Below are 26,797 nucleotides of genomic sequence, written 5' to 3'. Positions count from 1 at the left end.
GATGACGAAACCCCACGAGTAGAATGTGCACGAAGCTTCTCCGGGGGTTCCAATGACAAACTTGTATAGGACAAAGTGATAGCCTCCACCAGCCACCGGGAGAGGCTCGACTTTGCCAGGGGTTTGCCTTTGGCGCATGCACCAAAGCATACAAATAACTGATCCGATTGCCTGAATAAACCAGTGCGCTCTACATAAATGCATAGAGCGCGCACCGGGCAGAGCTTGTGCAAGCGCTCCTCCTCCGCTGATGCAAAAGGAGGGGGCAAGAATACGGCCAACTCAATGACCTGGTTACGAACAGAGTCGTCACTACTTTGGGTGTATATGCTGCGTTAGGCCGCAATACTAACATGTCCCTGGCAATCGAAAACTGAATGCACGATGGGCTGACAGACAGCGCTTGCATGTCACCAACGCGCTTCGCTGACACTAGTGCCAGAAGCAGCGCAGTCTTCCAAGAAGCAAACTTAAGTCCACCGTTTCTAGGGGCTCGAACGGAGGACCCGTGAGCACCCGTGAGCGCCCATAACACCACTGGCAAATCCCAAGAAGGCAATAGGTGCCTGACAGGCACTCTAAGGCGCCTTATTCCAGTCATAAAGCGCGAAGCCAATGGATGATTACCTGGAGATTTGCCGTTAATGCCAACATGGCAGGCGGAAATAGCTGCTAAATACACTTTGATAGTAGAAGCAGCTTTTCCTTCATCAAACAATTGTTGCAAGAATTCCAAGATGATGCCCAAGGCGCAATCAATGGGGTCGTGCTGACGCGCAACGCACCATCGCTCGAACATGCGCCACTTGAGCATATACAGAGATCGGGTAGACGCCGCCCGAGCGCTCTGTATAGTATTCACTACAGAATCCGACAGGCCTGACGCTAAGAGCCTGTTCCTCTCAGGAGCCAGGCCCTGAGCTGCCACAGCTCCGGCCTGGGGTGCCAAACCATCCAGTGAGCCTGTGAGAGGAGATCCCTGCGCAGAGGGAGCTCCCACGGAGGCTGCACTGACAGTCTGACTTGATCCGCCAACCATGGCCGATTGAGCCAATGGGGCGCCACTAATATCAATTCCAAACCCTCCTCTTCCACTCTGCGGATTACCTGATGTAGCAGAGGAACCGGAGGGAACGTGTAAAGACGCATGTTGGGCCATTGCTGGCTCAGTGCGTCTACGCCTAACGGAGGGTTGTCGCCTCCCAGCGAAAACCACAGAGGGCAGCAGGCGTTTTCTCTGTTCGCGAACAGATCCACCTGTGCCCTGTAAAAACAAAGCCAAATCTGGTCGATCACCTGACGGTGAAGGCACCAGTCTGCTGCTTGAGGGTTGCCCCTCGACAGAAGGTCGGCTCCGTAATTGAGGTGACCTGGTATATGCACTGCTCTGAGAGAGCGAATGCGCTTCGCTGCCCACAGGAGCAGTCGGCTCGCCCAATGATAAAGCGCAGGGGAGCGCACCACTCCTTGGCGATTTATGTAGGCCATGGCGGACATGTTGTCTGTTCTGACGAGAATGTGACGCCCGCTTAGAATGTGAATGAAGTGTCGAAGCGCTAGGAAAATCGTTCGCAGTTCCAACACATTTATATGTGACGTGGCTTGCGTTGATGACCAGAGCCCGTTCACAGAATATCCTTCGCATATCGCACCCCAGCCTGTAGTGGAGGCGTCTGTGGTGACGATAACGTGGCTCACTATTGCACCCAGCGGAGCCGCTTCCGAGAGGAAATGCGGGGATCGCCATACGGCCAAGGCCTGCCAGCATCTGCGATCCACCGTGATCAAGCGAAACTTGTCTCTGGCGGAGTCGAGTTTCAATGACAGATACCACGCCTGGAATGGACGCGCCTGAATCATCCCGAGGGGGCGTGCCACTGCTGCAGCTGCCATCAATCCCAAGAGCTTCTGGAAGCGAAGGGATGAGACCTTCTGTCCTAGTCTGAACATCTGCACGCATTCCCTGATAGCATCTATTCGTGCTGGCGACAGACACAACGTCATTGAAACGGAGTTTACTGCCATGCCTAGGAAGGGCACTGTCTGCTGAGGACGCAGCAAGCTTGGAAGTGCGTGGAACTGGTATGCTACTCCGCCGAATGCGAATCTCAGATACTTGCGGTGTCTGGGATGAATCGGAACATGGAAGTACGCATCCTTGAGATCTAACGTGATCAGCCAACCGCTCGGCTTTATGAACTGAATCAGCCGGCGTGGAGTTAACATTTTGAACTTCAGCGGCATGAGAGACTTGTTCAGTATACGTAGATCACATAGGGCGATAATTCCCGTCCTTCTTGGGGACGAGGAAATACTTGCTGTAATGGCCTGAGCTTACATTCTCTGGCGACACTACGCTTATAGCCCTTTTCAAGAGTAACGCATCTATCTCCTGTTGAAGGAAATGTGCGCGATCTCGTGGCACCCGTGATTGAATTACACTCGTAAACCTGGGCGGAGGCCTGGCGAACTGAAGAGTGTAACCTCTTGAAATCGTTTTCAGCACCCAGGGCGAGACTGCACATGCGCGCCAGCTCAAAACGCAGTCTGCCAGCCTGGGGCTCGTATTGAATTTGTCGGCTACTAAGCCGCTCATCACCAATCTGTCTAAACCTTGATCTGACCCCACTCCTAGGGAGAAGGGTGAGATCTGGGGTTTCCCCCTCTTGGTTTGAATAAAAAATCGGTTTTGCGAATGCAACAGGTGCATCGCGTGAGTGGAAAAGCAAGCTTGTCTTGTGTCTGCGCCTAAAGGGACAGTGTCGAGAACATGGGAATGTAGTGCTTGTGGGAAAATTTTTGTCGTGCTGGACATGGGGTTTACATGAGCGCATCTGGCGACTTTCCCAGGTGGTGGCGGGCACACCACCTCCCCACCCTTTCGTTTCAGGGGGCGATGAACATCAGGGCACCTGCGTTCTGCCTCGCCCTCTCGTACCACGTCCTGTGGGTTTATGCGTGGCCCCGGAGCTTGTCTGTGCCGCTGGCTGCTGCTACTGTTGCTGCTGTGGCTTAGCAGGCTGGGCCGGTGGCCGGAATGGGTTCATGTTCCAGCTGCGGCGCGCGGCCACCTTAGCTGGAGGAGCTGGGGATCGGAACCCAATCCGTTTCACGCCCTGTGCCGGTGTGGTCTGCCCTGAAGAGGACATCCGCTCGGAGCTGCTCGACCGAGGCATCCATGAATGAAAAGCCTCACGGCTCTTCTGCTCAGCCTCGAACTTGTCGTTCATGGCCCCCACCGCATCTCCGAACACGACTGAAGCGTCAAGGAGTGGTGCTTTCTCCCTGTCAGGAAGCTTGGCCAGGGAGAGCTACAGGTACCTCTGTGTCGCCACAGAAGCCCCCATGACTCGCCCCAGCCCCTGCGACAAGCATCTGGTGAGGCGGAGAGACAAATCCGTTGCCCTCCGTAGCTCCTCCACCGTCTCGTCGTCCCCCAGACGAGCTGCGAGCTCCGTGAGGAGCTTGGCTTGGTAACGTTGGAGCAGCGTTGCCGTGTTCGTGAAACAGGCGGACTGCCCCGCAGCCAGGTAAGCCTTCTCGGCCAGAACCGCCATGTGACGAGCGCTCTTGGTGGGTAGCACGGGTTTCTGGCCAAGTCTCATCGTGGGGGAAGCAGGGGAGAGATACCCTGCAACGGTGTCCTCCACCGGCGGAAAGGAGAGGTAGCCCTTCTCTTTCGCACGGTCAACACGGAGGTACTCCGCAAACCCCGGGACCGGAGCGCGCCCTGAATACGGCGCAGCCCATTAGGTCTCCAACTCCTCGTGAACCTCTTCAAAGAAGGGGATGTTTGAGGAAGCTGGCTGGGGTGGGTCACCGTAGTACTCTCCGTCCAACAATGCAGAACGCACGCTGGGCAGAGGGGGGAGGGGGAGACCAAGCCGGCTCGCCGCCCTCACCGCTACCTCGTGTAGCTGGTGACCCAGGTTCCGGGAGAGTGCCGTAGGCTTCGTAGCCCTCGGCGCGTCACCCATCACCATGTCTGTGTCCTCGTCCGAGTCCTCGAACAAATCCTCCAACAGACTCTCTCCTCAGGCGTCGACGTCCAACCTGTCGAGCTGGACGTCGAGCTCAGACAGCGGCTCGGCGGCCTCCGCAGTCACCGCGACTGGGGCCACCAAGCGCTGGGGAAGAGCAGGAAGACCCGGCGGCTACCCGAAGGAAACCACCAGGCCCACTGCTGCTTCCAGGGCGAGGGGAGCCTCGTCCGTCCGGGGACACCACCCCGGACGGCACAGGCTTCAACCCCGGACACACGTCCTCTCTCTCCCATAGAGAGAGGCGCTTCATGACTCGTGCCGTAGTAATTGCGGCACAGAGCGCACAAGCCGGAGGGATATCCCCGGACAACGCCGCCTCAGCGTGCCCCCTGCTGAGGCACAGCGTACAGCGGCGATGCCGGTCACCCTTCTCCCTGGCATGGCCACAGTCAGGATAGACTCTGGACATCTTGATCTGAAAAGAGACACAATAAGCAAGCGCTAGTCAACGTAGAACGTTGTTAGCAGTAGTGAACTAGAAAGTCGAAGACGAGCGTGGTCACCAGCTAGACAGCAACTTGTTTAAGCGTAAAATATCTTTGTAGCACTCAGAGCTAGTAAGGAATAATCGGTACCACTTTACAATAAGACTCCATTATAAATGGTTTATAAATAGGTTATAAATAGGTTATTAATGAGGTTGTAAACCCTTTGTAAGTCATTAATAAGCCCTTATAAATGAGTTACAATCACAATTTGTATACATCGATGCGGGCTCACTATTTCGGAAGATCCCCATCTTGGCAACCCACTGTCTATCCCTTAACTGGCTCCTCTACTAGCCCAATTGCACATTCCCTACCATTCTTGGTATTAGCCCTCAGGAGGGGGGTGGGGGGTGGGGGGTGACAACGTGTGCCCCCCCCCACCCAACATTTTTTAAATTTTTTTAGTAACATGGGATGCACACTATGGTCTTATCTGGGTTTCCAGAGCTGAAATAGAACAACATGTTATTTGCTATGTTGTGTCTGGATGCTACTGGATGTCCTAAAATTTCCCTCTGGATTAATAAAGTATCCATCCATCCAAGATCAAGTTACTGCTTACTACTCATTTCAGAACAAATCACCCTTTATTAATAATTTACTAACCTTTATAACTGGCGGAGTCTTATTGTAAACGGAGTCTTATTGTAAAGTGTGAAACACATGATCATCTAGAAATCAGTTACTTACCTTTATAACTGGCAAAACGGAGCCTTATTGTAAAGTGTGAAACAAATTACCCTTTATTAATCATTTACTAAACTTTATAACTGGCAAAACGGAGTCTTATTGTAAAGTGTGAAACAAATCATCATCTGGTAATCAGTTACTTACCTTTGTAACTGGCCAAACGGAGCCTTATTGTAAAGTGTGACAGAAATCACCCTTTATTAATCATTTACTAACCTTTATAACTGGCAAAACGGAGCCTTATTGTAAAGTGTGAAACACATCATCATCTGGTAATCAGTTACTTAGCTTTACAACTGGCAAAACGGAGCCTTATTGTAAAGTGTGAAACAAATCACCCTTTATTTATCATTTACTAACCTTTATAACTGGCAAAACGGAGTCTTATTGTAAAGTTTGAAACACATCATCATCTAGTAATCAGTTACTAACCTTTATAACTGGCCAAACGGAGACTTATTGTAAAGTGTGAAACACATCACCATTTACTAATGTGTTAGTAAGCTTTATAACTTCCCTAATAACACATTCACAAAATGAACAGTAAGACAACAAAGAAATTATGAAATCACATTTATTTACACCATTCATTTAAACTGTCTTAACTAAAACTGCGTAGACCTACTCTATGGTAATTAACAAAAAACATAATGTCCTTGGGCTCTTAAAAAATAAATAAACAATCTGTATGACAGAGGGGAAGGGCATACACATGAAGTTTGAAAGAGTGTGTGTGTGTCAGACATAAATAAACTCATTCACATTGGAAAGGCTTTTCTTATATCTTTCAGCAGGCGTCCTAGTGGCCCATCAGGGTGACCAGAGCCAAGCCATGATGACCATTCAAGGACCTTGAGGTGTTCCTCCAACAAACTCTCTGTGCGATTTCCCCTAAGTCTACGCACTTGCCCTTTGATGGTCACCCAAGCTCTTTCCACATGTTGGGTATGACTGCTGGACTGGGGATTCACAAACCACCTGCTGTGGTTTACAGTGTAATGTTTGTACCCCAGGTTTCCTAGCACGTTTTTGTATGCCCTCCACTCATCACTAATTATTCTACTTCCTGACTTCACATGTTGTCTTATCACAGGGACAAGGTGGCGTCTTGACCTTTTTTCAACTAGTTTCAACACTAGTCTCCGCCTTTTGTCTCTAACTCCCACCATTCCAAAAACCCATTTCTTCCTTCTCCAGGTTCTGCCAAATCGTCCCCGTGCATACTAAAAAAAAAAAAAAACATAATTTGAATCAAAAAAATTAACACAAATTACACCAAAAATCTTTGTACAAAATGCCATACTAGTTATCAGGGGCATTGTACAACATCCTTTATTGATGATTATACAAAAATTGTCCATATTGATAACTCCAGCAATACAAATGTTTGATTATCTTGTACAACAGAGCCCAGTGTATAATACAGACAAGATTTTTAAAATATATAAATTATTAAATAGTTCCCATTAAACAGATTTTCATTTAACTGCCGAACATGAATCGCCAAGAAGCTCCCAGACACAAATACTCAATACAAATAGTTTACTTATATTACATTGAAGAAGGTCACAAATAAAAACCTTATTTCTAACTTGTATGTGTTTGTGTGTGTGTGCATGTCCATGTGCAGGCTTGGGTGATAAATGTGCATCTGACAGATGGTTGGTTATTTGGTTAGCACAAAATAGTGGTGTCTTTAAGGAGCTCACATTTTAATCAAACTGGAAAGCTACAAACCTTTCGCTGATGGCGGAAGCAGCTCTCATCTATCACAACAAATTCTTTGTGACCACCAAGACACTGTCTGCTCTTCCTTCTGTGTCTGTCCATTGCGCAAATACAGACCCCTCGTATGCGTCTTGCCATATTAGTCAGTGTTCTGGAGCTGCCAGCAATACCATCATCGACCATGTCAATTTGTCTGAGCCTGAGCCCTTGTGAGAATCTGTGGTAGGGAGGAATAATATTTAAAACATTGATAAGATTTCTGTAGCCATATGTGTACTGTAACAGGGTATATACAGCAAGCCTTAAGCTACATTTAATACCTTTTTAATACCTTTTTTACTACTTTCTGATTTTTTAAAAAACCATTGCAACACTGAGATGCAAGTGTTAATCAGCGACCTCCCTAATGTTTACAGTAAGTTATTTTTGTTGATACAAAATCACAGCACAGCACCTGTAAATGAATTTCATCCAACTGAAAAGCGATGATTTCCATCTTTCAAAAAAGGAGCCAGCTCTGATCGTTCTGGAGACTTTCCCATGACCTGCTCTTTGACAGTACCTGAGAACATACCACATTTCTTTTTAAATATACAATTCATTTATAATAATTATATATACTGTATGTGTGTGTGTGTGTGTGTGTGTATATTATTGTAGTGATATATTTTACACACTTCACAATGCATAACTTTTAATGAAATGACGTGCCTTTCAATGTATTAATCTATACAGTAGTAGAAAGAATAATAATAATTAGATGAAAGAAGAATGATCAGGTTGATGATAATCATAGTGTCATGTTGTTCCATTCACTGACATTGTTACGCCATATCACATACCAGATATATTGGTCTGTCTTCATCACAGATACCATTCTCATCTTGTGGTGGCAGAGAGTGCATCTGAGCTTTTTCTTCAGAAGATGTTTCGGTAACACTTTCTATGAAGCCCAGCGTTATAAGGCCCTATAAGGACATTACAATGGCCTTAATAATGACTTATAGCGATTGCTACAATGACTTATAGCTACTTCATAACTACGTATAATGTCTTCATGATGACTCATAATCACCTTTATGATACATTATATCAGTTCATTATGAATGGTTATAATTAAAGACGGAATAATGCATTATAAATATGTGACTGTCGGGTAACACTTGCTATGAAGCCTGCCTTTATAAGGTCCTATAAGGACTTTAATGATGACGTTTAAAAGTAGCTATAAGTCATTGTAGCACTCTTTATAACTATGTTTAGCATCTCCACAATTACTCATATCCACTGCTCTGAAACGTTATGTCAGTTAATTATAAATGGTTATAATCTAAGATAAAATGATGCATTATAAATATGTGATCATAGGTTTGTGTGGGTAATCATGAATCCTATGAAGCCTGCATATATGAAGCACTATAAGAACATTCATAATAGCTTTAAAAACTAGTTAAGTAATTGTGGCACTCATTATAACTATGTATATAGGTCTTCACGGCACATCATAACCACCTTTGTGATATGTTATGCATATTCATTAATGGTTATTAGTATGGTGACTAGGCTGGTATACAGACATAGAATATTATAAACTTTTAGAAGATCCTATAAGTGGACTTTGTCAGCTTTAAGTAAAGTGACAAAAGGGTGGTGTTGTTATGAACAGATATAAGATTCTATAAGTGTACTTTGTCAGCTTTAAAGGCACCCAGTGCAACTTTATGTAAACATTCAATGAAAAATAAACATTCAATTTCTAGTCTTTTTTACACATAGTAAGTTTCAATAACTCCATACCATTACATATCGACATTCAAGGAGCAAAGATGAGACGTCGTTGTGTGGTGAGAACTGATAGAAAATCGTAAACAACAACAATCGCCGGTGGGGAGAAGCCATTTTTCCATTGACTGGAAGCCTGCTTTATTTATTGTAGGTTACAAAAAATAAAGAAAATGTCGGCGATTGTTGTTGTTATCGATTTTCTATCAGTTCTCACCACACAACGACGTCTCATCTTTGCTGCTTTGTGTAAAAAAGACTAGAAATTGAATGTTTATTTTTAAGCCTCGAAAGTTGCACTGGGTGCCTTTAAGTAAAGTGACAAAAGGGTAATGTTGTTTTAAACAGATATAAGATTATTATAATATAAGAGAAGAGAAGATAAGGCATTATGAACTTGTTAATAGTGCTGACAGTAAATACAACAGGATACAGATGAAAACCCTTTATTTAAAACTTTCTGGAGGTGCTCAGACTTTATACAAAAACACATTGTAAAGATTTCGGGCTAAGACTTTTGAACTTCAGAGTTGCTGTTATTACTCCAAACCAAATGTCCCTACACAATAAATACTGATAGTTGCAGAAACAACGAAATATTAAAGTTGTCTACATAAAAGCATAACTTTGACACCGCGCGCTTTTGGACCAATGAAATCTGTTCATCAACCAGTCAAGCAAATATCGATGGTAATACAGCTTTCAGACCTGAGAGTACGCTCAAGAAGGTAGAAGACGTAGGACTGAGAAGGTAAGAATGAGTGCCACAATGACTTAACTAGTTTTTAAAGGTATTATGAATGTTCTTATAGTGCTTCATATGCAGGCTTCATAGGATTCATGATTACCCACACAAACCTATGATCACATATTTATAATGCATCATTTTATCTTAGATTATAACCATTTATAATTAACTGACATACCGTTTCAGAGCAGTGGATATGAATCATTGTGGAGGTGCTAAAAATAGTTATAAAGAGTGCTACAATGACTTATAGCTACTTTTAAAACGTCATCATTAATGTCCTTATAGGACCTTATAAAGGCAGGCTTCATAGCAAGTGTTACCCGACAGTCACATATTTATAATGCATTATTCCGTCTTTAATTATAACCATTCATAATGAACTGATATAATGTATCATAAAGGTGATTATGAGTCATCATGAAGACATTATACGTAGTTATAAAGTAGCTATAAGTCAACGTAGCAATCGCTATAAGTCATTATTAAGGCCCTTATAATGTCCTTATAGGGCCTTATAACGCTGGGCTTCATAGAAAGTGTTACCGATGTTTCTTCTGCATCCACTTTATCAATTTCAGTGTCCTGCGTTTTGTTTGTTTTCCCTCAATCCGGGCCAACAACTTCTTTCTCAGAGACATTTTGCTGAGGGAGTAGACACCGACAATTAACAAGATCTCTGACATACCTTTATGATAACACATTTTTATTTTGGTATAATTTACATGGGCAAACAAAACTCACACTAGATGAAGTAGATATTGCAAGACAGTTCAACAGAATCCAGAGATTCGTGTGAAAAAATTATTTAAACATTATATCATTTTTGTCATTTTATTCTAACATTAAGAAAAAAAATCATCATTTCCATCACAACACAAAAAGGTTTTTTTATTTAACAAAATTATTAACATACCTTGTGTTATTTTATAATATGTATTTAATGACTACTAGCTAGCTGGAGGAATTGAATGAGTAGCCTAGTTAGCATTTCGATAGGGATACATTTAACACCTACCATTTGTTTCTATAGAGTTCCTGCACCTGTCGTCATAGTTGCTGGTCGCGTGCCGAAAAACGATGGGCGTAGCCATTTTGGCAGTAATCGCGTCAGTTATCTGACAGGCACTGACTGGCAGTCACGGCTTCAGTTGACTGTCATTTAGCCGTTGGGAGTGATTAACCTATGTATGAAATTCAAAAAATATAAATTAAGGTTGAAAATCACAGCCACTTAGGTTGGGTACGTTCAAAAACACAAACTAGCAAGTTACAGATGCACTGCAGTAGCTACCCAAGATAACAAACAAACATGCTAACGTGACACTGCCGTACCTAGTCAAGCTAATAAACAAGCAATGCTAACGTGACACTGTCTATCAAACTGGGCTCATTTAATACTTACCCTTGCAGTGATGATGCCGAAGTTTTTGGATGCAAGACTCCACAGTCGAAGTTGTGTTACGAAGCCGGACTGACACCATTTATAAGCCTCCAAGCCTTTGTATGCTCTGAGGGAGTCCCCAGTATAAACTAAGGGAAAATTGAGCAGATAGCTGTGGATGTCAGCGTAGCGCAAGTCAGGTAAATATATTCTTCGTTGTAGGATGTTATGCTCTTGAAAAGCACCCCAGGAGCGTTATATGGGTCACTTATATTTAATCTCTGTAATTTTGGCATCATCACTGCAAGGGTAAGTATTAAATTATCCCAGTTTGATAGACAGTGTCACGTTAGCATTGTTTGTTTATTAGCTTGACTAGGTACGGCAGTGTCACGTTAGCATGTTTGTTTATTATCTTGGGTAGCTACTACAGTGCATCTGTAAGTTGCTAGTTTGTGTTTTTGAACGTACCCAACCTAAGTGGCTGTCATTTTCAACCTTAATTTATATTTTATTTATTTATTATTATTAGTTATATACGTATATTCGCTCGGTATGAACTCTTCAAGGCTGGCGCCGGTCGTAATGTTTACTGCCAAAATGGCGTCCGACAATCAAAAGTCACGTGACGCAGGAGCTCTATTGATATGAGCCCACTATACCAGGGGTATCCAATTAAAATTCTAAGGGGTCCAGTTTAAAAAAATGTCCTCAAGCTTGGGTCCGGAGGTCTATCAAACATTTTTTTTATGACCGTTGATTTCACTGATATAGGACTGCATGTGTTTTATGTAGGCTACCAACAGTCAATGTGTGCATTATGATTCAGGGGCATATTTAGCCAATATAAGTACTTTAGGCGCTAATAGTATCAGTGTCTGTTTGGTCAAGAACTTACTATCAGATCAAATGAAGGTCTACATTTCAATAATATTTCAACAGTGTGTATTGTCGTTTTCCATATTAACATTAAACATAGTGACCAGCATATTCCCTAGCAAAGTTTCAGCTACAGCACTCAAGCACTCGTTTGCTCGTTGTTGGGCAGTGACGCTTTTTAGAGCATGCCATCTTTCTCTTCAACCGCGTAGGCCTACTGCAATGAATCTTGCTTTGCTTTCCCTCTCAACTCACACGCAGGCTTCTCTTCAGTCAATTTGTCTGCAGCTCGTGCAACCAGTCCCACAGCTCGCAGCTTTAACAGCGAGTCCGTGCTGCGTAGTGTAGGCTATCATCTGATTGGCTACTGGCATTATAAAGTTTAAACAAAAACATAGCCTGCCATAAAGTTATGGTTAATTTAATGTATTTAAAGGGTTTATAAAAGTCACGCAAACATCAGTTGCTAAAACCGCTTGGTCAAAATTATTAAATATATATATATATATATGGCATGCCGTTCAGGAAATTAACATTTGAATATATATATACAAAAGTCTGAATATATATACAAAACTCTGAATATATATACAAAAGTCTGAATATATATACAAAACTCTGAATATATATACAAAAGTCTGGATATATATATACAAAAGTCTGAATATATATACAAAACTCTGAATATATATACAAAACTCTGAATATATATATACAAAAGTCTGAATATATATACAAAAGTCTGAATATATATACAAAACTCTGAATATATATACAAAAGTCTGAATATATATACAAAGCGAAGTCTGAATATATACAGTACTGTGCAAAAGTTTTAGGCAGGTGTGAAAAAATGCTATGAACTAAGAATGCTTTGAAAAATGTAAACAATAAATGTTTATTTTTTATCCATTTACATGGTAAGACTGAGCACAGCAACAAGACACAACGTAGTTATACTGCATCAGCAGGGTCTCTCCCAGACAAAGATTTCAAAGCAGACAGGGGTTTCAAAATGTGCAGTTCCAGCTCTTTTGAAGAAGACGTTGAGGATCGTAGACGCAGTGTTCAGCCAAGGAAACTTAATGCAGCTGATGAAAAACACATCAAGCTTATTTACCTTCGAAATCGGAAGATTTCAAGCAGTGGCATCAGCTCAGAACTGGCAGAAACCAGTGGTACCCAGGTACAGACATTTACTGTCCGGGGAAGTCTGGCCAGAAGTGGTCTTCATGGAAGAGTTGCAGCCAAAAAGCTCTACCCCGACAAGGAAACAAGGCCAAGTGACTGAACTAAGCACGTAAACATAGAAACTAGGGTACAGAAACATGGCAGAAGGTGCTCTGGACTGATGAGTCAAAATTAGAAATATTTGGCTGTAGAAGAAGGCAGTTTGTTCGCTGGAGGCTGGAGAGAGGTACAATAATGAGAGTCTGCAGGCAACAGTGAAGCATGGTAGAGGTTCCTTTCCAGTTTGGGGCTGCATTTCTGCAAGTGGAGTTGGAGATTTGGTCAGGATGAATGTTGTCCTCAATGCTGAGAAATACAGGCAGATACTAATCCATCATGCAATACCATCAGGGAGGCGTATGATTGGCACCAAATGTATTCTGCAGCAGGAACATAACCCCAAACATACAGCCAATGTCATTAACAACTATCTTCAGCTTAAAGAAGAACAGAAAGTCCTGCAAGTGATGGTATGACCCCCACAGAGCCCTAATCTCTACATCATCGAGTCTGTCTGGGTTTACATGAAGAGAGAAGAATTTTAGGAAGCCTACATCCACAGAAGATCTGTGGTTAGTTCTCTAAGATGTTTGGAACAATTTACCAGCCGTGTTCCTTCAAAAACTGCGCAAGTGTATCTGGAAGAATTGATGCTATTTTGAAGGCAAAGGGTGGTCACACCAAATATTGATTTAATTTAGAATTTTCTTCTGTTCCTTCACTGCATTTTGTTAATTTATGAAGAATTGATGAAAATAAACTGTTAACACTTCCATTTTTGAAAGCATTCTTAGTTTACAGCATTTTTTCACACCTGCCTAAAACTTTTGCTCAGTACTGTATATAAAAAACAAAGTCTGAATATATATACAAAAAGAAGTCTGAATATATATACAAAACTCTGAACTCTGAAGCGCTCAATCCGTCTTTGTCCGCCATATTGGATTGAGCGCTTCCTATTAAATCAATGGTACCAAAATGTTTGTGATTACGTATTTTCTGCTTCATGAAACTCTGTTTTTCTGCTATATTGTTCAATTTTGACATTGATTTCTCACTAGAAATGCAATAATAACACGTTTATTTTACACCGTTTGACTTCACAAAGGACATTTTTAGAGGCAGGTTCCCCATTGATTTGACTGGGGTCTTGTCAAAACCTTCGTAATTCCTTGTTTTCTGCTTCATGAAATACTGTTTTTCAAATATTCAGACTTTTGTATATATATTCAGAGTTTTGTATATATATTCAGACTTTTGTATATATATATTCAGAGTTTTGTATATACACTCAGACTTTTGTATATACTATATTCAGACTTTTGTATATATATTCAGAGTTTTATATATATATTCAGACTTTTGTATATATATTCAGACTTTTGTATATATTCAAATGTTAATTTCCTGAACGGCATGCCATAATATATATATATATATATATATTATTATAATTTTGTATTTATTTTTTGCAATTGTGTCTCGGTCCGTCCGTCATTTGGGTCCGGACCCACCTATTTCCGACCCCTGCACTATACAAAGATTAAAGATTAAAAGACGTATCAATAAATAGCCTCAGCCGCTGTCAAATTAAACAATGCATTTGAAGCCTGGAAAGTTCCTAGCGAACTTCACATCTAATCACAGTACCCTACACATACAGAACCTCGTGGTCAGGTGAAAAATATAACGTTTTGCCCATTGACAAAACTGCATCACCACCAACACAATACATACTATCATATAAAATACATGTCATATGTTATAGACATTCTTGCATTTACCAATTTGAAAGTTTATAAAGTGAACCTACCGCAGAGAGGCAAACTTATTCTGTCTGGTGTGTGGGATGGGTGAGCCCCTCTTGTGGCGCGCAGATGGGATGGACTCGATGAACGGGAGATTTTTTATTTTTTTTTAACCCCTGATCTGAAGCAATGCTTACCCTCTGGGGCAGTGTTACAAACTTAAGACTGCTGCTATGGAAACAATACACGAGCGCTATCAAGACATCCCAAAATGTGCTTTGGGTTGAGGGGCAGTTCTAAGGCCCAATCCCATTTCTAATCTCTACCCCTACCCTTACCCCTACCCCTTTGCCCTCGCTTTTTCAAACGGAGCCATAACGAAGGGGTAGGGAACGCTAGCCCTTCGAAATGGGATAGCCCTTCAACAATTACGTACGTCATCAGTACGAAGCGTCAGCTGTTACGTTACCGGAGAGCGACAGCTGTCACTCACTAGACATAAACAAACATGGCGCCTGCAGCTGTTATTTACACAATGCAACATTTCATCAAACAAGTTTTAAAATCATGAATAACAAAGAAAATACTTTCATCTGTGTGATGCTTTCCCTGCTGTTTCCGACATTTTTAAATGGACTCGCGCGATGTTTGTTCTTTAATGATCACGGGTTCGCAATGCATTGAGGGAAATCAGTCTACCCCTCCGTTTGAAATGTCGGAAAATCTCCGTTTGGAGGGGTAGAAAGCGCTTCCCCTTCCCCTACCCCTCTGTCTTAACGTGAATTGGGATAGCACTACCCCTACACGTGAACGCACAAAACGGAGGGGAAGGGGAAAGACGAAGGGGTAGGGGGTGAAATGGGATTCAGCCTAGGTGTGCCCCTAGAATTCAGCAGACAGACCAATGAGAATAAAATGAATCCCTTAAAAATATGTTTGTGTTGGGGCAATCGATTTATGGTCGTTTTACATTAGGCAAAAAAACGAACCAAAAAAGATTTTGGCGCCAGAGCGAGGTAAAGTAAAATATCCAACCACAGACAATCATATAGAAAACATCCAATCACAGACAGTTGCTGCTGCCTGTACCAGTCCCATCCACCTGTATATATAGAGCACACGTCCCCAAGTACCGTCTTTCCCCTTATGTGAGAATGGAGCCCAAAGCGAAAGAGTCATGTTCCGCTGGAACTTCTGCTAGTTCCCGTCCCAAGAGGACCCAAAAACGTAAGGTGCCGGATGAATGAGATAGTAAGTTTTCATTGTTATTTTACTATCTAGCCAGTTTATTAAGCTACTCGGTAGCTAGCTACCTAGCTAGCAATCTACCTACCTAGATAGCTACCTAACATTACCAGCCCGCCACATAACGGTAGTTTATCAATTATAAGGTTGCTAGCCAGGGTTGGAAATTAACAAAATGGTCAAATTTGAACATTCACTAGGCATTTGCAGGTGGACATAAAAGTTAATTTTAAACCAAGTTGCTATCTAGCTAAAACAAGCTATTAGTAGGGAGTTGTCAATAACAGTGCAGAGCGTAATGTAAAACTCAGCACCGACTTCATCACCTCTGCAAGAGGAGAAGAACATTACCAGAATGTTCTGCAGGTGGTGGAAGCAGACAGAAAGGAAACACCAAATCTGAGAAAAAGAAAGGGGAATAAAGTGTGATGTTCTTTAAAATTGATTTATGTGTCATAATTTTCATTCATGTATTTAAGATAGGACCTACTATTTGTTGCTTTTCCTGCAAAAAGTCATTTTGATTAGTTTCTATTTCATAAATGTTTATTGTTTAGTGTTCACTGTTTAGGATTGTTTGCTTTTCTGTTGGTACAGAAGTTCCAATCACAGACAGTTGCTGCTGCCTGTACCAGTCCCATCCACCTGTATATATAGAGCACACGTCCCCAAGTACCGTCTTTCCCCTTATGTGAGAATGGAGCCCAAAGCGAAAGAGTCATGTTCCGCTGGAACTTCTGCTAGTTCCCGTCCCAAGAGGACACAAAAACGTAAGGTGCCGGATGAATGAGATAGTAAGTTTTCATTGTTATTTTACTATCTAGCCAGTTTATTAAGCTACTCGGTAGCTAGCTACCTAGCTAGCAATCTAACTACCTAGATAGCTACCTAACATTACCAGCCCGCCACATAACAGTAGTTTATCAATTATAAGGTTGCTAGCCAGGGTTGGAAATGAACAAAATGGTTGCTATCTAGCTAAAACAAGCTATTAGTAGGGAGTTGCCTGCATTGGAGTTATTTCGGTGGCCACCTAAAGATACATTTCAGTTATAGATTATATCCTTGGCTGTAGCTGACTAGGGGGTTCTCCACTGCAAATATTTTTAATTGCCAAGTACTTTAAGACAAATAAATAACTGAACGATATATTAAGTGCCACGCAGTGGAAAACAATAACGGGTAAGGGTCGTTGAGGGTGCCTGTCATTCGGAGCCTGTCAGTCGGTGTGCACGTGAGAGCGTGCTGCGTGAGCGTGGTACAGGACTGGGCCAGTAAAGAGACAGACGGGCACAGTAATATTTTTTTTGATGGATTTGTAAAGGATTCTGACTTAAATCATAAAATCCCCAGTGATTCCCATGTATACAATACAGTAGAGCTATTGAGCTTTTTTGTTATTCTAATTATTTATTTTTTAGGCTCTCCCTCTGACCTAGCCCCTACGGCAACAGTCCTTCTTCAGAAGGACAAGTTAGAGATTCGTCACTTGAAAGACAAACTCGAATGGCAAACCAAAAGGATAGAGGACCTGGAGAAAGAGAGGGACTTTCTCCGGGGACAACTGGCTTCCGTCAGAGGTACATAGCTAGATTTAAATCAGCAAAGAATTTAGTTTTATGGGCATTGTCTTTATACCATGTACTGGGGGAATATATGTATAAAAAAATATTTTAGCCTTCATTTTTAGTACATTAGCCACTGCCATGATTGATGGGCTGTATTTGCCCATATAAATATCATATTGATATTTTATTTTTTTAGTGAAGGAAGAAACAGTTGGGGATATACTAGGTGTGGCCGATGAAATCGAATCACAATCCACATCATCCTCATCCTAATCATCCTCATCATCCTCATCCTCCTCTTCGCCCAAGAAGCGCAAGAAGAAGAAGAAGCACCTCAAGAAGCACCTCAAGGGAGCCAAAAAGAATAAGGAGCTGAAGAAGTTTCGGCAGCGTGGTAAGTTTTAGCTAATTGTTATAGGAAAGTGTACAGTTGCATCTCAAAAAATTGTAATTTAATTTAAAACGTTAAAAGATGAGAGCATAGGCTTGAAACATGGGCATAGGCTTGAAACATGCCATTTTATGTGTAATGATTCTAAGGTGTCTCTTAATGATTTAAATTAGATTTTTTTATTTTTTTACTTTTCCACAATATTCAATTTTTTTTAGATGCATCTGTATGAACTGGTAGATAATGTAAATATCACACAACATGCTGCATTCTCTGGATTAGATTTACAGTTTGACTTTGGTGTAGAATGGTAGATGGATATGCTAGTGCTTTGGAATATAATTTGATTTGTGGGCACACTAAAGAATACTAGCTGCCTCAGAAATACTAAATATGGGTTTTTGGATATTGATTTTTGGATAGCCAATGCAGCTGGTAAATGTTAAACATTGTAGAACAGATGTATACATTTGTGTGAATTGTTCGACAGCAACCAAGTCCATAGTGTTGAAGTACAATTGTCTGGTATGGTATTCTTTGCAGCGGTATGTTTTGAGATGTGTGTAATTTTTTTTTTATTTCCTCTCCAGTTCAAACACCAGACGAAATTGTACGGCGGTACAAATCGATCCTGAAAACGTTGCGCAAGACCAAGACCATGACCAGGGCCTTTAGAAAACATAGAATTGACCGCAATACTGTGGTTTCAACATCGGCCATAGGAGAGCTGGCCTTAGCAGCTCCTGATTTATATCAGGAGCTGGTTTCAAACAGGCCAGGAGGTGGAGAAACGGTGTTGGCCTTTGCCAAAAGGTGCGATGCGGCCATTCAGCTGGATGAAGCTGCAAAACTAAAAATAGAGGGGATGAAAGCTGGGGGGACACTGCTCCCCATTAGGAGAGGCAAGCCTGTGTCAAACAAAATTGAATTGTTTAATTTTCATTCTTACATTAGTTTGATTTGTTCGATTTTATAATGTAGAGTTCACACACACACACACACACACACACAAACACACACACACACACACACACACACACACACACACACACACACACACACTCACACTCCCTTCAACTCAGATAAATAGTTTTTTGTTTTTTTAAGAGCCAAAGGAATTTTTTTTATGTGAATTGCCAGACAGTTTACATTTCAATATTGTTCTTGTGCAAATAAATATGTTTTCCTAATTTCTCTTGTCATACTGTTCATTTTGTGCATGGGTTGTTAGGGAAGTTTTAAGCTTACTTAGTCATTAGTAGATGGTGATGTGTTTCACACTTAACAATAAGGTTCCCTTTTTCCAGTTATAAAGGTAAGCAACTGATTACTATATGGTGATGTGTTTCACACTTTACAATAAGACTCTGTTTTGCCAGTTATAAAGGTTAGTAAATGATATATAAAGGGTGATTTGTATCACACTTTACAATAAGGCTCCGTTTTGCCAGTTATAAAGGTTAGTAAATGATAAATAAAGGGTGATTTGTTTCACACTTTACAATAAGGCTCCGTTTTGCCAGTTATAAAGGTTAGTTAATGATTAATAAAGGGTAATTTGTTTCACACTTTACAATAAGGCTCCGTTTTGCCAGTTATAAAGGTAAGTAACTGATTACCAGATGATGATGTGTTTCACACTTTACAATAAGACTCCGTTTTGCCAGTTATAAAGGTTAGTACATGATTAATAAAGTGTGATTTGTTTCACACTTTATAATAAGACTCCGTTTTGCCAGTTATAAAGTTTAGTAAATGATTAATAAAGGGTAATTTGTTTCACACTTTACAATAAGGCTCCGTTTTGCCAGTTATAAAGGTAAGTAACTGATTTCTAGATGATTATGTGTTTCACACTTTACAATAAGACTCCGTTTTGCCAGTTATACACGTTGTCACCCCCCACCCCCCCTCCTGAGGGCTAATACCAAGAATGGTAGGGAATGTGCAATTGGGCTAGTAGAGGAGCCAGTTAAGGGATAGACAGTGGGTTGCCAAGATGGGGATCTTCCGAAATAGTGAGCCCGCATCGATGTATAAAAATTGTGATTGTAACTCATTTATAAGAGCTTATTAATGACTTACAAAGGGTTTACAACATAATTAATAACCTATTTATAACCTATTTATAAACCATTTATAATGGAGTCTTATCGTAAAGTGGTACCGAATAATCCAACTCACCAACTCGAAAGAGTAATAATGCACACAAAGACAAAAAGGATACGCAAAGCGTGTAGAGAGTTCTTAGCCGATATTCCATAACCTCAAAGGCGAAGGGTCGAAAAGAGGTGGAGCGGCATAGTCACCTTCAATATATAAGCACCTGAGGGGGCGGGCTCAGGGTGGTGATTTGCCGCAATTCGGCCTTCCGGCGTGAAAAGAAAGTACTCGATTGGTCAATGAACAGGTAATTTCCTGTCAATCACATCGCAGTCCCACTTCATTAGGGAACTCTGTACTGTTGAAAATGATATAGGCCACACAGAATAAGTGCAGCATAGCCATTTTTACTATTTTGTCCATAAATAATAACACAACTTGTCATGTCGAGGGCACCAACATGCTCATTGACATAAATATTTACTTTTGAGACATAAACTAAGGATATTGAGCAAGTTATGGGCTTTTGCAGGAAAACTATTATGCAGTGCTGTTTGTGCAAATTGTTTCGAGAAGTGCACTTACTGTTGATGCAAATATTAATGATGATTTGAAAAATGTACCAAAGCGCCTGAGAAAAGCAGTAAGCCATCCCCCCTTCAGCTCATTTCTACAGCCCCTCTTCAATTTGGCATGGCTGCAATTGCCATTTCCACCCGCAATTACCAAGCAGGGGATGTTATGGATTGAAATCTGTCATTGTTAGATGTATGCTAATCTGTGCTCATAATCCTGCGAGGCAGGCAATCGTCTCCAGCACCACAGCCATTGACTCAGCCAGGCAGAGTGATGCTAATATTGTTTGAGATGCACTCAGAATGAATCATCCCAAACGGCATGAGAGCAGGGAGAAACCAATTTTAACTGTAATGCTCCTCTGTTATAGTTTCCCAGCTGCACGTAATCAATCCAAGTGCAATTCAAATGTTAATTATTCATAAAATAATGCATTTTTAATATGTTGATTCTACAGGGCGGGGGCAGATAAGGTTTTTTTTGTTAATATGCAGTGCCTTATATGAAAGGGAAAAAACAAAACATGAATCACAAAGTGTTTTGTCTCTCCCTCAACTTCACAGGAGCCTTGAAAGTGGGTATAGGGGGTGTTTGGGAGAGGTTGTTTAGTTATGCCGCTGCATATGACCAAAATAAAGACATTTCCACAAAGTCAAGCCAGTTTTATCTGGGCCCACTGGAGTACAGTGAACAGAGACGCCTGTGGAGCTTTAGGATTCAGTTCCTGTCATTTGCCATGAACATTTTTCCTTTTCTGTTCCTGTTAGTTTTTAAGAGCCCTGTTTGAAGGGCTGGTTGCAGTGTGGATTGTTTACACCTTCCAGCAAAATGCAAGCTTTGCTTTTTCTATGCCTTTTCACATTTCATCTTCAGCAGCATGCCACAATTCTTTCCCCTTGTCCCTGATGTGTTTTGAGGAAGTGTTTTTGTGTGTGTGTGTGTGTGTGTGTCTGTGTGTGTGTGTGTGTGTGTGTGTGTGTGTGTGTGTGTGTGTGTGTGTGTGTGTGTGTGTGTGTGTGTGTGTGTGTGTGTGTCAGAAGAAAGTTTATGCTTTGAAAGCATGCATTGAATATTCCAAGAACTGCAATATAGGTTGTAGTCTAATCATTGTAATGTAAAGTGAATGAATGGCAATCTAGAGTACCCTAGCGTGGTTGTGTTTGACTAGAATCTGTCATTAGATCTGCATACCAGTCGGCCTCTTCGACACCTCTGTCCCAGCAGATGACCAATCAAAAGAATAATTAGGGAAAAGGGCATTACTAGCTAGTAAATGCTCCTTCTCGTGGCTTTCGTGATATTACAAAGGTGGTGACTGATCCACCATATAACATATTGACCACTCTTATGCATTCCCGTTGCTGGTAATCATGCCTGCCTTATATAGTTGGATTGATGGACGTGTCCAAACTACCATTTTACAGTTGGTGACCAGGACTCTGTGGCCATTTTACAGAGGCCAGCAGCAGTGAAGCATTTCCAGTGATAGAAACAGAGCAAGGGACCCCTTAGCCTAGCTCTCTGCTCTGTCACATACAGAGCTTGGTGTTCATGTCACCTTAGTCTCTGAGCAGAGCCTGTCTGTCTGCTCCCTTTCCCTTCCATAGTCGAGTCATAGTGCAGGAGATCCCATCATTACTCCTGGTTTCAGTGATTGATTGGAAGTGTCATAAGTCCATTTAGGCCTGTACTGATAGACCATAAATGATATGAGCAAACACAAAGTCCAGCATACCATTACATACATTTAAGCGTTAGCTTTTGAGGGTAAACAATCAGCTTATTGGTAGCCTGTTTAATGTTAGCTCACCAGTTTTCTAAAGCGAATGAAAGTGAACATCTTATATTGAATAAATTCATGGAATAATAAGGATAGTGAAAACGTTGGCTCTATGCAGCTCAGCAAACTCATATCACAATTACAGTCAGTTAGAGGATTGCTTATTCCCCCCCCCCCCCCCCCCCCAGTTAAAAACATTACAATTCCGTTTCAATTTGACTCTTTGAATAACTAAATTCATTTAGAAAATCACTGTTTACATTTTCTGAATGAACCGTTACATTGCCAAACCCATAAGCTTATTCATGCATTCTCTTTTGATTTGTTCAGCATTAGCTCAAGGTAATTTTGACTCTTAGTTATGATTTTTGAGTGACGCCTACTCCTAGGTGATGGTTGATGTCTCCTGTCATGACCTTCTTTCGTGCAGGGGCTGCCCCTATGTACACACAGCTTAACTGAGCAGTACAGGCTCATGCCAGGAGAGACTGCAATCCCCAAACACCATATCCTCACCAAAACAAACATCATGGCATGTAAAAGGGGCTCTATAGCCATGGCAACAAGTGAAATGATCAGTGTGCAGTTTCAATGAAACTGAAGTTTCATTGAATTAATAGGAACCAAAATGGGATTGATGAAATATTGTAAATCCAAACTGAGCATGCCCCTCCACGATCAATCCTGCATCTGTGTGCTTCAACCATAGGAGCAGTTGTCAAAGTGACCTCAGTAAATTCCTGACTAGGAGTGAGAGGCAGACATCCCCAACCCCATGGCCCAGGTGGCCTGGGGACCGGGACACAGAAAAACACACACAGAAATCCACAAATATAATGTGAAAGATATATATGCAGGGTTTGTTTTGTTGTCACAGTCTCGTTTGAGTGGTTGTCTCCTGTCACATCATTGATCATTGGTTTTACTGCAGTAAACACAGAGGAATGCCTGTGTTTCCAACGGTAAATGTGACTGTGATCAAATCTCCTCCTCTCTTCCCTTCCCTCATCATAGTTTGATGTCATAGAACTGACCTTGAACCTGTGCCTCTCCCTAGTTACTGAATTAACAAGGGTCGCCCTCTGTAAACTAAATTAAAATCTGCAGTGACACATCTGAAGAGACATGCCTTGCCTGCCCTGTCTTGTTAATAACTTCCTACCCTCCGCCACCCCCATGTTGCCCTGAGGGGGGGTCAGGTCTCTCCACTGGACAGCCAGCTGTGTCAAACCAACAAATAGTCTCCATCTTAGGGCTGTAAATGGTGTATGTGTGATAGGGTGAACATGTGACCTTCTGGGTCCAGGGGCTGCTGCTGTCTGGTGTTGAAGTGCTCAGTAGTGGTTATTGTAAATCGTTAGTGGATCGGCAGTCTGGCTGCCCCATTAATCACTACAAGGAGTCAGACGTATCGATTAGAGGGGGACTCACTTAACAAAAGCAAATGTTTTGGAATGAATAAATAAACCGCATGTACTGTATACGCTACCATTTCCTAAAAGGTAAGGTAAGGTAACTTTATTTGTACCCGAGGGTAGATGGTTGCAGGTAAAAAAGAGTGGGCTGCTTACACACATGCTTGGAATCACTGACAAAATGTCCTTGTCCTTCAAAAATCATCCTTTATTTGATGTAATGACCTACAATTGATCAGAAATGTATTGTACATTTGTTAATGTTATAAATGACTACTGAAAGGCTGATTTTGAATAGAATATGTTCATAGTTGTTAAAGGCCACATTTCTGTCACCACCTCTCCTGTGTTTTTATTGGCACATTATGTTAGCGCATGCTAAATGTTTAACAGGCTAATTCATTACTGTAAAACTCTTTTGCAATTACATCTGTGTGACTAAGGCCGTTGTTCTGTTTAAGACGGCAAAATAAAAGTGGATAAATGTTATTGTTGCCGTGTTTGGATCACAGAGAGAAAAAAAAAAAACTTGACACCATCTCTTGAGCAAGTCAGAGGAAGGTGATGGTCTGGGGTGCTTTGGCAATGGTAAAGTATGTCATCTGTCAGAGTAAAAAGTTTCTCATTTAATCAACTCCATTGCCATTCCATGCCCTGTCAATGGCACTTGACCAGTGCTAATTTTATCATACATAGAGAAGACAGAGAAACATTGATAATTGCTGCAAAATAAGAAGGTTTTTTAATAGAAGCTAAAATATTTGAAAACAGATTTAGCAACTTATTTGATGGATACAAATATAAATTGTCCTAGTTAACATGTCGATTTCTGAGTGATTCCAACCTTTTGAACAGGAGTCTAAATAAATAAATGACTTACTCCTTGAGGCTATACAAGCAAAGGGGAGTGTTCGGAGGACACCTTGTCCACTTCCTATATTACCTTAATGTCTGCGGTAAAGTCCCTTCAGAGAGGCCTCTGATTTAACTCTTTTAAAATGTACTGCACACAAAACCCACTCAGTTACTTCCTGCTGTCCCCCTGTCATGTTCTGTTTGTCCGTGTCCATACTGACATCTCAGAGACCGGGTCTGCTGAGTAGCCACACATTCTCTCCCGTGGCAACATTGCGTGACATGTCATAAGCAGAGCAAAATAAAGAGAAAGAGAGGGGGAGAGAGATATGAAGGGGGAAAACAGATCAAAGTAAATTATAAATAAAATAAATGAAAAGGTAGAAAAGGCTGTGGATGATGTCTGAGCATATTAGAGAAACTTTGCCCGGAGAGAGGAAGAGCGGTTCCGCCTTGTGGAAAGACGCGTCTGTGAGAGGTTCATCTGTCTCCAGGGGATGCCATACCTCTCAGCAGCATAAATTCTCTATGTCACTCAAAGCTGAGATAGACAGAGAGAGAGAGTAAGAGAAAGAGAGAGAGAGAGAGAAGGATTAAGAGAGAAAACGAGAAAGAGAGGTAGAGAGAGATTCCAGTGAGGTGAATATCAACTGAAATGTTTTCAAAATGGACAGTGCCTGCAAGGTTCAAGATGGCTGAATGCAAATTTCAGCCTGCAGCGGTTTTTTATATATAATGTACAGATGGGACCAGCCCTTGTGATTCCTGAATTCATATTTCAGTATTTCAAAGACAAGGTAAACTGCAGAGCTCAATAAGACCTTGCAGCCCTGTTTTCCATGATCAGAGTTTAATGTCACCTGACAGAGGCCAAATATATACAAACATACTTGCACTCAGTGGCGGTCCATCAGGGCCTTCAAGGCCTTCTCTGCTGGCCTAAACATCATCAGAAAATAAATGTAATAAAATAAATTTAATTTTAATATTTTCTTTTCATAAATATGTATTAAATGATTCCCCATAGTCCATTATCTTCATTTCATGCTTCCAGCGTTGTTTATTTATGTTAGAGCTTTCATCCAATCATATTTCCGCTATCATGTGTTGCCACGCTCCTTGAAATCTTCCCAGAGAACAGAAATCTTCCCTGAGGCCTTCAGAATTCACATTGAAGGCCCGTGTACATCTGATTGGCTATCACAACTTGCTGTTTCAGTTCATTTAAGTTGAATGAACTGAAACAGACAGTTGTGACAACCAATCAGATTTCGAGTTGGCGACACTGGGCCTTCTAGAAGGCCCGGAAGATTTCTTTCCTCGTGTTGAACGTGACACGTAAACGTCCTTTGATTGGATACTGAGGCAGACCGGTGCAGTGCTTCAGTGCTCAGTTTAGCTGGCTAAAACGACGTACATCGGTTTCAATGCTTATTCTTCTAGTTGTTTCAATTGGTAAGACTAAATATAATTACATTAACCAACTCAAATACATTAGTTTACACAAACTTGATAATTCCAGTTTTTGATACAATTACAACGCCATTTTCAAGACGGAACTTTCAAGAAAAACTGGATAGCGTGAGGATGGGAAGTTTAATGTAACTGCTTTGCAGGTGGGACAATGCGATGTTACTTGTTAAACTTGTTAAACCTCACATTGAGTCACATAGGCTACTTTTGGTGGACTTAATAAAACTTTGTAGACTAATCCCTGAAAATCGCCTTTTATTTTTAAGTTGTGACAGTAATATCCAAGCGATCATATAACTTAGAGTTTACTACTCTTAATGTATTGTTAATACGGGTGTATTGATTTGAAATGCTCCGGAAATATTAATAAAGTCTGTTGTACTCGACTATGTTAAGGTGATGCAATGCTCACTTATACTGCCTTTCTGTATAAAATATACTGGTTCGAGAGCCATGGCGTCATAATGATGGTATTAGGAGGTGGATTCACTCAGTTTAACATCGTGTAGGACATCGCTGAAGGCCTAGTCGTGAAATGCACGGACCGCCACTGCTTGCACTCTAGTCAATGTAAAATCCTCCCTTAATACCCCCAAACAGTGTCTTGGAAAAAACAGTGTCTATTTCAAGATATAAAAAGTAGAGGATATTTTGGTTTGTTTGGGATCTGG

The sequence above is a fragment of the Sprattus sprattus genome (genome assembly GCF_963457725.1).
Source record: "Sprattus sprattus genome assembly, chromosome: 4".
Taxonomy (NCBI): Eukaryota; Metazoa; Chordata; class Actinopteri; order Clupeiformes; family Clupeidae; genus Sprattus; species Sprattus sprattus.
The sequence above is the reverse complement of the archived record's forward strand: the minus strand, read 5'-3'. Positions refer to the sequence as shown.